The sequence below is a fragment of the Sminthopsis crassicaudata genome, chromosome 3 (genome assembly GCF_048593235.1).
Source record: "Sminthopsis crassicaudata isolate SCR6 chromosome 3, ASM4859323v1, whole genome shotgun sequence".
Taxonomy (NCBI): domain Eukaryota; kingdom Metazoa; phylum Chordata; class Mammalia; order Dasyuromorphia; family Dasyuridae; genus Sminthopsis; species Sminthopsis crassicaudata.
Genome location: NC_133619.1, coordinates 633476286 through 633489539, shown reverse-complemented (window position 1 = coordinate 633489539; position 13254 = coordinate 633476286).

The following is a 13254-nucleotide window of genomic DNA, read 5'->3' as shown; positions in this document are numbered from 1 at the left end:
GGTGATCCCCCTCCCTCTTCCCTGGAGTTGTTATCTTTCACCTCTACAGCTGTTGTTCCCCCCACACATTCACTTGGTCCTTCCCTTCTTCCCTTCCTTCCCCCTCACTTACAGCTGGTATTTCTCAGGTCCCTTCGCCCCTCCCCCGCTCACTCGGGGCACTCATCACCTCCCCCAGTCTCCTCCAGCCCTGGGCTGGGAGATGCCAGCCAGCCTGGCAGTGCCCTCCACGGCCCTTCCAAGCCGGATCCATTCGGGTCTCCCATCAGTCGGGGAAGAGGGCAAGCATCCGTTTATGCTTTCTGCTCCCTGTACGTTTTCTTTTTCTCTGGCCTTTGGGGTTTTTTAAACATGTCTACCAAGCAGTAATCTGGAAGAGGATGCCAGGGAGGTGCGAAAGGGGCATCTCAGCCTTTGGTGAGCCGGGCCAGGCGCCCCCGGCTCACTGGGTCCTCAGCCGCAGTGGCAAAGCCGGACAAGGAGGGATGTGGCGTCTGGACATTTTTTCCTGCCCTCCTCCGCGGCTTCTGAACGTCTCCCGTGGATGGAGGGAGTCAAAAGAGAGCTTAGGGCAAAGGTGAGTCTGAAGGGCCTTGGTACCCCACACCCGCCGGCTGCCCTTCCTCATTCATGAGCCCGAGAGCCTCTGTTCTGGATGGCCTCGGACCTTGTTTCCCCAAGAAATCCCCCATTTCAACAATGGAGCTGACGCCAGGCTGGACTCCAACACGAAGCCCAAGCATGGCAAGGACTTGCCCGCTGTTTCTTCTGAAACAGCAGTGCGCCTTCCCCTGCAGCAGCAGGAGCTCCTACAGCTTGATGTGAAAGGGAAAGTTCCGGGTTTTGGATCAGAGAGCGAGAGACCCGATCCAGGCAAACCTACTGCCTCTGTGACCCGGGACAAATCCATCCCTTCTCTGAGCTCAGATCTCTCTCCTGTAAGAAAAAATGTAGTGTGATTCCCAAGATCCCTTCCAGGTCTGTGATTAAAATCTCAGATCTTCGTTGTACACTCCAACAACAATACTTATGACCAATTCTGATGGACGAGGCCTCTCCAACAACGAGAGGATCCAAACCAGCTCCAACAGAGCCGTAATGAACTGAATCAGCTACACCCAATGAAAGAACTCTTCGGGTCGAGTATGAACCACTACATAGAATTCCCCATCCCTCTACCTTTGTCCACCTGCAGTTTTTATTTCCTTCACAGGTTAATTGTACACTGTTTCAAAGTCTGATTCTTTTTGTGCAGCAAAACAACTGTATGGACATGTATACATGTATTGTATTTAATTTATACTTTAACATATTGAACATGTATTGGTCAACCTGCCATGGGTGGGGGGGGGAGAGGAAAAATTAGAACAAAAGGTTTGGCAATTGTCAATGCTGTAAAATTACCCATGCAGACATCTGGTAAATAAAAACTATTACATATATATATAAATCTCATGATCTTCCTAGCCTAGACTCATTAACCTGAGACTCAGAATCACAGAACTTATGAATTTAGAAAGTCACCTAGTCCAGTCTTGAGCACTAGGACAATTCCTACTTCATAATCTCCAATTAGTAGCCATCCAGTTTCCATTTGAGTGAAGAGGAGTTTCACTCCAGTGATGGGAAGCTCACTATCTTCCCAAACAGATCATTCTACTTCCACCTAACGTGACTCCTTAGGAAGATTTTCCTTGCCATCTAGCCGAAATGAGTCTTTCCTGATCACTCCAGCCCTCATTAGCTTTTATGACATTAATAAATCTATAGCACACAATTTGCCTATATTCTGCCCTGCATCGTTTACCCTTGTTTCTGGTGTTTTAGGAGGGCAAATGTCTAAGGAGCAGGATTCATGGATCCTGTTTCTCCTGGGTTCCCTACAGTGTTTGGCGTGGGGCTGAATCCATAGTTGGCACTAAAGAAATACATAAATTCCTGAAACCCGGTTCTTGTAGTCCAGGTAAACCCATCCACATTCTCAATATGGTCGTAAAGCATCCATAAAGCTCTGAGTGTCCGTTTTGGTCAGGTGATTTTTAAAGCTCCACGGAATCTGGGCTACATTTCCAGAAATCACAGAAGCTCAAAATATAAAATGAGCAATTAACTAATTTGAAGTTAATAGGGCCACAGATTTGGAGCTGGAAGGGGTTTTTGAGGTCAGCTAGTCCCACTTCCTAATTTTGCAGATGAAGAGACTGAGGTGTCTATCATATCAATTACTGGGCCTAGAGCTTATGAAAAACATTTTAGTTTTGTTTTGGTTTTTTTGCATGATGGGGGAAAAAAAATCTCCTCTTTTAAAAAATACTGCAAGTGCAGAAAGGCTCTAAAGCTATTTTCCCAGCCCTCATGCACACAGATTAGATCCCCAGAGGGGGACAGAATTTCAGGACAGAATTCCTCTCTAGTGACTCCAGAAGCTATTTTGCCTTTTATATGAAACAATTTGGGGGGAAAACACAAATAGGGGATTCAGGAAGAGGTTCTAGATAAAGGTTATGTTTCAGACGAATCATGAAGGGGACCAGAGATTCTAAAAGGTGAAAAGGGATTGCATTCAAGGCTCAGGGAACACGGCAAAAACATGGAGGTAGGAGAAGGACTATCACATTTGCAGAATAGCAGTACATTCTGGATGTCTAGATGGTCAAGCTCATGAATGGGAATAATTAATCTATAAGACGCCTGGAAAGGTGGAAGGGTCAGCTTATGAATGGCTTTTAAAAGACTAATAGAATATTTTATATTTGATCATAAAGTGATAGGGAAGAACTGGAGTTATTGAATAGGATCAGACCTACTCTTTAGGTAAATCACTTCAGAGGCAGAGGACAAGGAGGGAGAGAGGGGAGAATAGATCTGAGAAGGTATTTTATTTTTGATCCCGGAATAAAAGGAAGCCAATGGAATTTATTTGAATAGGGGATGACAGCCATACTTCAGGAAAATCACTTTGGTGGCTGAATAAAGAATGGACTGGAGTGGGGAGAGACCTAACGCAGACAGATCCCCCAGTAAGTATTGCAGCAGTTCAGGTGTGAAATGATGGGAGTCTGTACCAGGTTAGGGGGAGAAAAGGAAGCATATTTGAGAGTTGCAGCAAAGGTGAAGTAAATAGGTTTTAGAAGCATCTTGGATACGGGGGATGAGAGTTGTGAAGAATCCTGGATGACACCTAAATTGTGAGCCTATAGGATTAGGAGAAGGGTATCGTCCTGTATAGCAACAAGGAAAGGAGGGGGCCATTAGAGAAAAAGATGAGTTCAATTTTAGATATATTGAGTTTAATATATCTACTGGACATCCAATTCGAGATGTCTGAAAGGTGAAGATTTGAAATTGGAGATCAGCAGAGTTTGGGACAAAATAGGTAGATCTGAGAATTAAGAGTATAAATTTAATGATTAGTCCATGGGAGCTGATGAGATAGATCACCGAATGAAGTAGTATAGTGGGAGAAGAGAAGAGGGCCCAAGACAGAGCTCTGAGGGATATGTAGAGTCAGAGGGCATGATCTGAAGAAGGATTTAGCAAAGGAGACAGAGAAGGAGCAGTCAGAGAGAATGATAGAGAGAGAAAGAGAAACACAGAGGGTGAGAGTCACAGAAAGAGACAGAGAGAAAAAGAGGTAGATAAACAAAGAGACCAAGAGAGAAAGTGCCCCCAAAAACAACTGAGAAGAGATTATCAAGAAGGAGAGTGTGATCCACAGAGTGAAAGGTTACAGAAAGATCAGGGAGAAAGAGGATTGAGGGGAAAAAAAAATCACTGGATTTGGCAAAAGGTCTGTTCACTTTGGAGAGAATAGTTTTGGTGGAAGATTAAGATCAGAAGCTGGGTTATAAGGGGTTAAAAAGAAAGTGAGAAGAGACACAGAAGTAGGCAAATTGTGGGACATGTTTGGGGAATGGCTAACAGGTTAGCTTGAGCAGAGTTTAGAATGCTAAAGAGAGAGTAAAGTAGTTGAAACCAAGTGATGGAGCATCCTGAATGCTATTTGAAAGAATTTTGACAATTCTTGAGGCAATGAGAAGTCATCGAAGGCTTTTGAGCAGAAGGATTGAGGTGGATTTGGATTTGTTGAGAGGGAAGGAACTCAAACTTGGCCAGGGAGAATCCATGAAATAAATGATTCACAAAGATAATAATTTTTAATCTATCTATTTTAAAGTTTTTTAATTAATTTTTTTATTTGGGGGTAGAAGAATACAGTGATTTATCTTTTTATGTCTCTTAATAGTGACTTGGATGTGGAACTCATTTCATAAATGTTTTTTTATTTGAATTATAAAATGTATATAAGAAGATAATACATGAAGCCATTTTGTAAACCTTAATGTGTTATATAACAAGTGCTAATTACTAATAAGAGAAGAGACAATGTGGTATAGTGGAAGGAGAGCTGGATGTAAAGACAGAGGAATTGGTTTCAAAGCCTATCTCTGTGCCTTAGTAGCTGTGTGACTGGATAAATCACCTCCCTCTCTGAGCCTCAGTTTATCATCTACAAAATGAGAAGTTTGGATTAGATCCAAAGAAAGGGCTGGTCTTGGGAGGAGGGAGGAGGAGCCTAGCTTGACCCAAGGGAGTCAACCAAGGGGTGGAATGTTGGATAACATTCCTTTTATTATTATTATTATTATTATTTTTAGAAATTTATTTTATTTTTAATTTATGGAATAAAACAAGCATTTCCACACTTGATCTATTATTAATTAATCACACTTATTTCTAGCATAACCACATTTTACCTCCTCTTCAAACTCCCCCACTCTTCTTATTCCCTCTAGCTTCCATCTTTCCCTTCTGAGTCTAGGGTCAGCCCCTCAAGATGGTTGCAACCTAACTAACCACAACCCAGGCCCCTACAGCAGGGGACAGGTATCACTAGGAAAGCTTTCCCTCTTCCCAGCAGATCACTTAATGGTTGCCTAGGTTCTCCCTCAAAGGGTGATCTCTGCGTGACATCTCTACATAAACTCCCTATGGCTTCCGAAATTCAATGCTCCATATTTTTCGAACATGACCATTGGCCAACAAGTAACGCTTTTCATTTCACACGAATCTTATAGGATGAGCAAGCATGGAGAAAAATCTAAAGCTACATCACATCTCATGTTATCTTTCTCTCCAGATTCACCTCAACATCCCTATTGCTATCACTGACAACTCCATCTTTCCTATAACTGCATTCCCAATCTTGTTCTCATCTTCAGCACCTTACCCTCTCCCACTCCATGCATCTAATCACCTCCTCTACATCTCCCCGACACATTCATTTCTCCCCACTAACACTCCCATCCCCATGGTGCAGATCCTCATCACTTCTTTCCCGGACCATTTAGATTCTTCTGATTGATCTCCCTGTCTCACCACTCCATCCTTCACATAGCGTCCAATCAAAGGGCTGGGCAGCTCACTCCCATGGCTTTCTATGGGCCCTGGGATCGCATATTGTTCTCCTCTTTATCTCCTCCTTTATGTGTTATAATCTACGCAATTATGAGTATGATGCACAAAAAGTTGTAAATAAGTAAATATATGTTCTCAAAACTTTGTGTGATCAAAAAATTGTTTTAGATAATCCTTGATATTAACACCCTTCCCTCAGTTGTTAAGCTCCAATTTGTCCTGGTTGTGACTTCTTTGTATAGTTTGCATGTCATCTCCCCCACTGGACTATGAATTCCTTGAGGACTTGCCTCTTTTTGTATCCCCAGAGCTTAGCCCAGTGCCCGGCACATAGTAAGTGCTTCATAAATGTTTGGTGACTGACCTCTAAAATCCTTTCCAGGCTGACTGGGAGATTGTACCCAATTATTGTTGAAACCCTCATTATGTAGTTCTGCCACTTGGTGGCAGCAAAACATACCAAAAGCCCCCTTCCCCCCACTTTTCACTTAAGCTCTCAGTGGAAGGCAAGTCCCAAGCTCTTCTCTGCAAGGGGATGGGGTCAGGAAGGGCTGTTTCCTCTTGTGTTTATTTCTCTGTCTGCTGTGCTTGTTTGCTTACCTGTCTGCTGTCTTTCTGTGGGTGTGCTCATGCACAAGTGTGTGTGTGTGTGTGTGTGTGTGTGAGAGAGAGAGAGAGAGAGAGAGACAGAGAGAGAGAGAGAGAGAGAGAGAGAGAGAGAGACAGAGAGAGAGAGAGAGAGAGAGAGAGAGAGAGAGAGAGAGACAGGAGAGAGAGAGAGAGACAGAGAGAGAGACAGAGAGAGAGAGAGAGAGAGAGAGAGAGAGAGAAAGAAAGAGAGAGAGAAAGAAAGAGAGAGAGAAAAAGAGAAAGAAAGAGAGAGAGAAAGAAAGAGAGAGAAAGAGAGAGAGAGAGAGAGAGAGAGAGAGAGAGAGAGAGAGAGAGAGAGAGAGAGAGAGAGAGAAATAAGAGAGGGGGGGAGGGAGTGCTATTTTCTTGGCCCCTCTCAAGGGAAAAGTCAAGCAAATCTGTCATGTTGGGTCCCAAAGGGAATGCATGGCCCGGATTCTTTCCTGTGCTCATGCCCACCACAAGCCAAGCTGATTTCATTAGTCTGCCAGAGCCCCTTGACATCCGGGCATGCACTCCAGAAACATACCAATCCCTTGCATGCAAACCAGGAGGCGGCTTTCCCTGTGCTTGCCTCACCAAGGAAGGCCCAGCTGTGCCTGCAGCCTCTGACCCTCTCCAAAAGCTGTATGTGTCCCCTGAACCTTTCTGCTTCTGTTTATTCCTCCACTCTCCTAAACTTCCCCGTCTGACGGAAGAAGCACAGACCCTGGATTCAGAGACCTGGGTTCGAGGGTGGCCACTGGTAGCTGGCTAAGGTTTTCATCTCTAGCCCCAGCCCTAGGGAAATGTGTGTTGAACTAGATGAACTCTGAGGTCCTTTCCAGATCTTAATCCATGGTCATTCCCAATCCTCCTTAAAGCTGTGCCTTTCCTCTGACTTGATCCAATTTATCCTATCTACATCTTGTTTAAATATAGCTTTTCACCTCTGTAACTCACCTTCCCTGCACTCCCAGCCCTTCCCTCTTGTAGAAGAGAATTGAGGTGGGCCATTGCCAAGCTCCTCCCTCGTCCTTCACCATCTAAGGAGGGACTTCCTGGATTTCATGATCTCCAGAAACTCATCATTCTTTCAGATGAAATAAACTGTTAACAAACACCTTCCAAGATCATTTCCTACCTGGCTGCCCACACTGGGGATCCTCACCTTTCAACTTTTTAAAAAACATGTTGTCTTCCTTCAATAGATTTGTGAGCTCATTGGGGGCAGGGGCTGTCTTTTGCCTTTCTTTGTGTTCTCAGAACTTAGCAGAGTGCCTGACATATAGGAGGTGCTTAATGCATGCTGACTTTGCCTGTTTTGCTGTTTCTTCCCCTTAGACTGTGAACTCCTGCAAGACAGGAACTGTTTTGTTTTGTTTGTTTGTATGGTTTTTTGCCTTTTTTGTATCCCTAGCTCTTAGCTCAATGTCTGGCACATAGTAGGCCCGTAATAAATGCTTGTTGCCTGACAGTCTTTTGGGGGAAATAATGAGTATATGGAAAAGTCAGCAAAAAAACAGACACAAAGTAGTTTTGGAGAAAGAAGGGACTCAGAGACCTTAAGTGACTCATCCTGGCTTTTATGTGTATGTGTTTGGGGGGGGGGCGGGTATTGTGTGACCAGAAACTGGAGGAGTAGCAGAAAATACCTCTTCAAGGAAGTAGTATTTGAACTGAGCTTTATAAGAGATTGAAGGCTAAGAATCAAAGGCATGCATCTTCAACAAGGAGATGAACCAAATCAGCTCCAATAGAGCAGTAATGAACTGAACCAGCTACACCCAGCGAGAGAACTCTGGGAGACGACTATGAACCACCACATAGAATTCCCAATCCCTCTATTTTTGTTCGCCTGCATTTCTGATTTCCTTCACAGACTAATTGTACACTGTTTCAAAGTCAGATTCTTTTTGTACAGCAAAACAACTGTTGGACATGTATACAAATATTTCATTTAACTTATACTTTCACATATTTAACATGTATTGGTCAACCTGCCATCTGGGGGAGGGGGTAGGGGAAGGAGGGGAAAAATTGGAACAAAAGACTTGGCAATTGTCAATGCTGAAAAATTACCCATGCATATATATTGTAAATAAAAATATAATTAAAAAAAAGAATCAAAGGCATAGAAGAAAAGCATTCCAAGCAGGAGGGACCATTTTGCATAAGTGTGGAGGTGTGTGGGAAACAAGTCAGCTAGTCTGGCCATAAATTGTGTTTATGAACAGGAGAAAAAGGAGAAATAAGGAGTATGGGTTGCTTCCTGAAGGACCTCTCCTAAAGGTTTACTGGGATGCCACATCCAGTCATGGAGGTGAGCCTCCACCAGCACAATGTGTGCTCTGGAAGGTCCTACCAGCTGGAAGGAGCCCTGAGGATTAGATAGATGTCTATAATCCAAGGACTGAGCGAGCTGAGCTCACAAGCACTAGGTTGGCCTCAGGGGGACAGGATGTTCCTGTACAGTGATTCTCAAAGACTATCTACCAACCCCAAGAGAGACTGGCAAATGCGTCAGTGGAAAGCACTGCCCACAATGATGAAATCTAAGAACCTTTACTATCTCTCAACTAGACTCCCCAGTCCGACATTCAAGGCTCTTCCCAATTAGGCCCCTACTAGAATCATAGAAGTTAGTCCAGACCAATGGTCCTCACACTTTTTAAATGGTGGCCAGTTCACTGTCCCTCAGACTGTGGGAGGGCCGGACTGTAATAAAAATAAAAACCTCACACTCTGTCTCCGTCCCTCAGCCCATTTGCCATAGCCCAGCGGGCCACATCTGGCCCGTGGGCCGTAGTTTGAGAACCTCTGGTCCAGACCATCCCTAACAAAGTGAGCATCCAGGAGCCACTTGAAGACTTCCAAGGAGGATAAAACCAATAAACCCCCAAAGCAGCCAGTTCTACTTTGGGACAGCTGTAATTTTTAGAAAGGTTTTCCTGATATTAAGTCTAAACCTCCCTTTTTTTTTTCTTTCCACTACTGCCAACCTTTGCTGTTGGTTCTGTTCTCTAGGGCCAAACAGAAGATGGGTACCTCTTCTACCTGGCAGCTCTTTATATCCTTGGAGGCACCTATTTCTTCCCTGTTCCTCCTCTTCCCCTTATCCCCCAGGCTTCTCTTCCTCAGAGTAAATATCTCCAGTTTTTTTCAACTGATTTAGTGACAACTTCATCTGTTTTTCTAGCCCACTCTCAGCCTAGTATACCTTATGCTCCTGCCAAAATGGAGTATATGCCCCACCTTTCCCACCTCCATGCCTTTGTCCATGTTATCTCCTCGCTATAGAATGCCTTCCCTTTTCCTTTTCCCACTCACCTCTAGCCAGCTGGTGAAACCCAACTCATTGGAAGGCCCATCTCAAATGTCCCATCTTCCCTCATCATTTTGCCCTATAAGAAAAGCTCCCTTTCAGATAGAGGTTTGTAACCTAGTTTTGGTGCATTAACTCATTTGACTATCACAAAATTTCTATGTAAGAAATATGGACTTATTGTCCCCATTTTACAGATGAGGAAATTGAACCTTAGAGAGTTTAAGAAATTTGCCCAGGATCAGATTCAAGTCTGCTTTTTATTTGATCCTCATAATCTGTGGGAGGTAGAGACAGTTATCCCCACTTTATAGATGAGGAAACTAACGTTCAGAGAAGCTAAGTGACTTGACCAACCTCACAGAGATAAACAATATCTGACTAATTAATTAGCTCTCTAGCCACTAGGCCATTCTCAGGGCTACAAAAATTGGATGGAATCACCTACATCTTTGCATTCTGTGTTCTGGTGGAAACAGTAGAATTCAGCACTGAAGAGCAGAGTCAGAGGCCTTGAGTTCAAATCCCATCCCAATTGCTTACTAACTATATGACTTCAGGCAAGTCGTTTAACCAACCTGGGACTCCATTCCCTCATTTCTACAATAATTTCACTGTCTTAAATGGCCTCTTAGCCCTAACTTTATGAACTCTTAGCATTCAACAAGTTTTTAATGAAGCACCTATTCTATACCAGGACTAAGTGCTGGGGAGTGAAAAAGTTTCTGCACTCCAGAATCCGGCATTCTCAATGATCCTGAACACAGAGCTCTCCGGAGGTAAGGGGTATCTAAGATTGGGGTCTCATCCTTTGCTACTTTAATAAGTTTCTTAGAATTGTAACCATTCCCCCTCAAGTCAGTTTTGTTAGTACCCATCATGCCTCATCTTAAGGAGTGACCAGAAGCTCCTCAATATCCTAAGCTCTCTCTGATTCCAGGCCTCTTGGAAGCAGAAAGCCAGCATTCACATGACATTGCTTACCACTCTCCTTATCCCTTCCCCTCTATTAGCTGCCATCTTCTCCCTAATTTCCCCCTTTTGATTGTATTACATAGCTCCTGTCAAGGCCTTTCTCCTCCTGGTCCCTCAGTTGCTCAGGATGGGCCTGACTGAAAGTAACTGGGTCCTGTACATTTGGGGGCACGTGATCTGCAAAGGGCAAGAGACAATTCAACTAGTCCTGAAAATGACCCCATCGTTACCTTTGAAACCCACTGTATTTTGGCAACTTCTCTCTAGGAGATTTAGCTGTGAGCATTTTCTAAGAAACTGGGGGTAGGTTCAGAATACAGGTGCCAATGACACCAAAGTCAAGAGTTTGGTTCTATCCCAGAAGAATGCAAAACTCCCTGAGGGCAGAAAATGTGGTAATTTTTTTCCTTGGATCCTTTACACCAAATTCAGTGGCTGGCAAATGGTAGAAGCTTAAATACTTTTTGGATTGAGTGGGTTGAATTGGATTGGCTTAGATTGATTTGAATTGAACTGGATTGGATTAAATTCTGTTTTGGGGCCAAAGGAAGACTCCCAATGGCAACTATCCATCAGAATGTCTCATCAGCAAGCAATCCCCATTCCTAGAAAAACAATTCAGAATTGATCCCCTACTAAGAGTATTTCATAAATGTCATCTTTTAATCTAAGGAGCATTTGTTGAATACCTAACCCTGGGCCAAGCACTGTGCTAAGCATCGGAGAGACAGAGACAATATGAAAAAATAGTCCTGGTCTTGAAGAAGCTTATAGCTGGTGTTAAAGGCCTTTATAACCTGGTTCCAACCCTCTTTGTGACAAGGGGATTGCTAAAGAGGACCTGATCCTGGGAGCAAATGTTTTGTGAGCTTGTTCCTGGGGATATATATATATATATATATGGTACAAGACTCTTTTCTACATTTTTTTTAGCATGTACAGGTATTCTATGACTGTTTCCTATCTGCAAACTGCTTGCCTGTTGGCTGGAATTGAGATTGCCTTCAAAATTTCCAAAAGGGGAAAAAAATTTTAAAAAACAAAAACAAATAAAAATAAATAAATAAAGTGAAAAAGAAAAAGAAAAGAAAAGAAAAGAAAGGAAAAGAAAAGAAAAAAGAAAAGGAAAGGAAAGGAAAAGGAAAGGAAAGGAAAAGAAAAGAAAAGAAAAGAAAAGAAAAGAAAAGAAAAGAAAAGAAAAGAAAAGAAAAGAAAAGAAAAGAAAATTTCCAGAAGGGTAACCGTCATTTTCTTCACCTTTTGGTGATTGAGGAGGATGAAGTGCTGAAGGCCTCTGGGTGGGGGAAAAGTCTTAAAATTATTGCTAAGAGATGAACTACTTATCTCCCTAGCCAAGCTGATACATAATCATAACTCTGGGTTTTAGGTTTTGTTATTTGTTTGATTTTGTTTTGTGTTTTGTTTTGTTTTGTTGTTTGTTTTTCGTTTTGTGGCATTTATTCATAGAGACTAGATATGACCTTGTGAAGCTTCAACAAGTCCAGAGTTTGCTGCCCCATACATAGCCTGAGGCCCCAACCGGGCAATGAGCAGACTAAAGTTTAGAACACCATTTTCTGGAGCTGTTGGCTATGCAACATTGGGAAGTGATTCTACAGGATCGCAAAATGTTTTGTGGAAAATTGCTTTGAGTTTGAGCCCACTCTCCTCAGGGACTGAAGTAAAGAGAAGGTATTTCCCCAGACATTTGGGGAAATGCTTTAGAACTTCTATCTTTTCAGTAAAAATCTCTTTGTAAAAAAAACTAATTGATGTTGGCTAAATGGTAGTAGGGTGATATAAGAGAACTACTTAACATAACTGATGATTGATCTTGGAAGAAAACTCCCTAGAAGGGGGGTTGGAGTTGATGCTTTAGAGATGACTCCACAGCTCCTCAGGTTACCCTAGAACCTGGAAGAGGAGTAGACAGCTATCCAGCCTTACTGTGAGGGACCTGAATCATCTGTGAGTGGGAGTTATGCTAAAGACCCATGGCATCTATAAAGGGCTACATGTCTTTCCAGATAGGTCTCTCATCTTTCTCCCTCATATACATGCTGGATATATAGCATTCCGTTTCCACATCCCATATCTCTGAAGTCCCCCATCCATATCCTTCCTCAGGCTTGGACTATTTTCTCTCCTCATCTTTACTTCTCTTAAGAGTCCCCGGATCCCCAAGATCCACCTTCTCCTAAAAGCTTTTCTGGTTCCCTCCCCAGTTTTTAGTACTTCCCTCAATGACTGCATATTTATTTTGCCTCTATTTTGTATTTATTGCCTACAAGCTGCCTTCCATCCCCCAAACAAACCCCTCAAAGGCAGGGACTATTTCTGTTTTGTCAACATCTCAAACCCAGCATTCAGCTCCCGTAGTCACATGATAAATGCTCATGGAACTAACTTTGATTCCTGTTCTCTGGCCACAGGATTCCTGAATACTAGTCGATGCCTGCCTACCATTTGAATGGATCCACCCAAACCCATTCACACACCTGGAAGAAAACAACTCAGTAATGGAAGCTCCGCTGGCAGGGCCACCAGTGTCATTTTTCAACCCAATCAAAGTATCATTTATTAAGCGCCTACTGTGTGCCCAGGACTGGATTTTTACAAAGATAGCAATGGTTCCTTCACTCTAGGGGCTCATATTCTTCTGGAGAGGTGGGGGATATGATATATATATATATATATATATATATATATATATATATATATATACAAATTCACATGTACATGGAAATTTTCAGAGTTTACTCTCATGCCAAACGCCACATTATTGCTCTATCATCTTCTCAAGTCATGAATTTAATCCCAGAAACATAAAGAAGTCTACCTGGTCTATTTGGAACTGGTCCCACCCTGGGAAAGGACACTCCCAGTCTTACTAGAAACCTCTGCTTTTCCTGAGTCACCCAACCTGT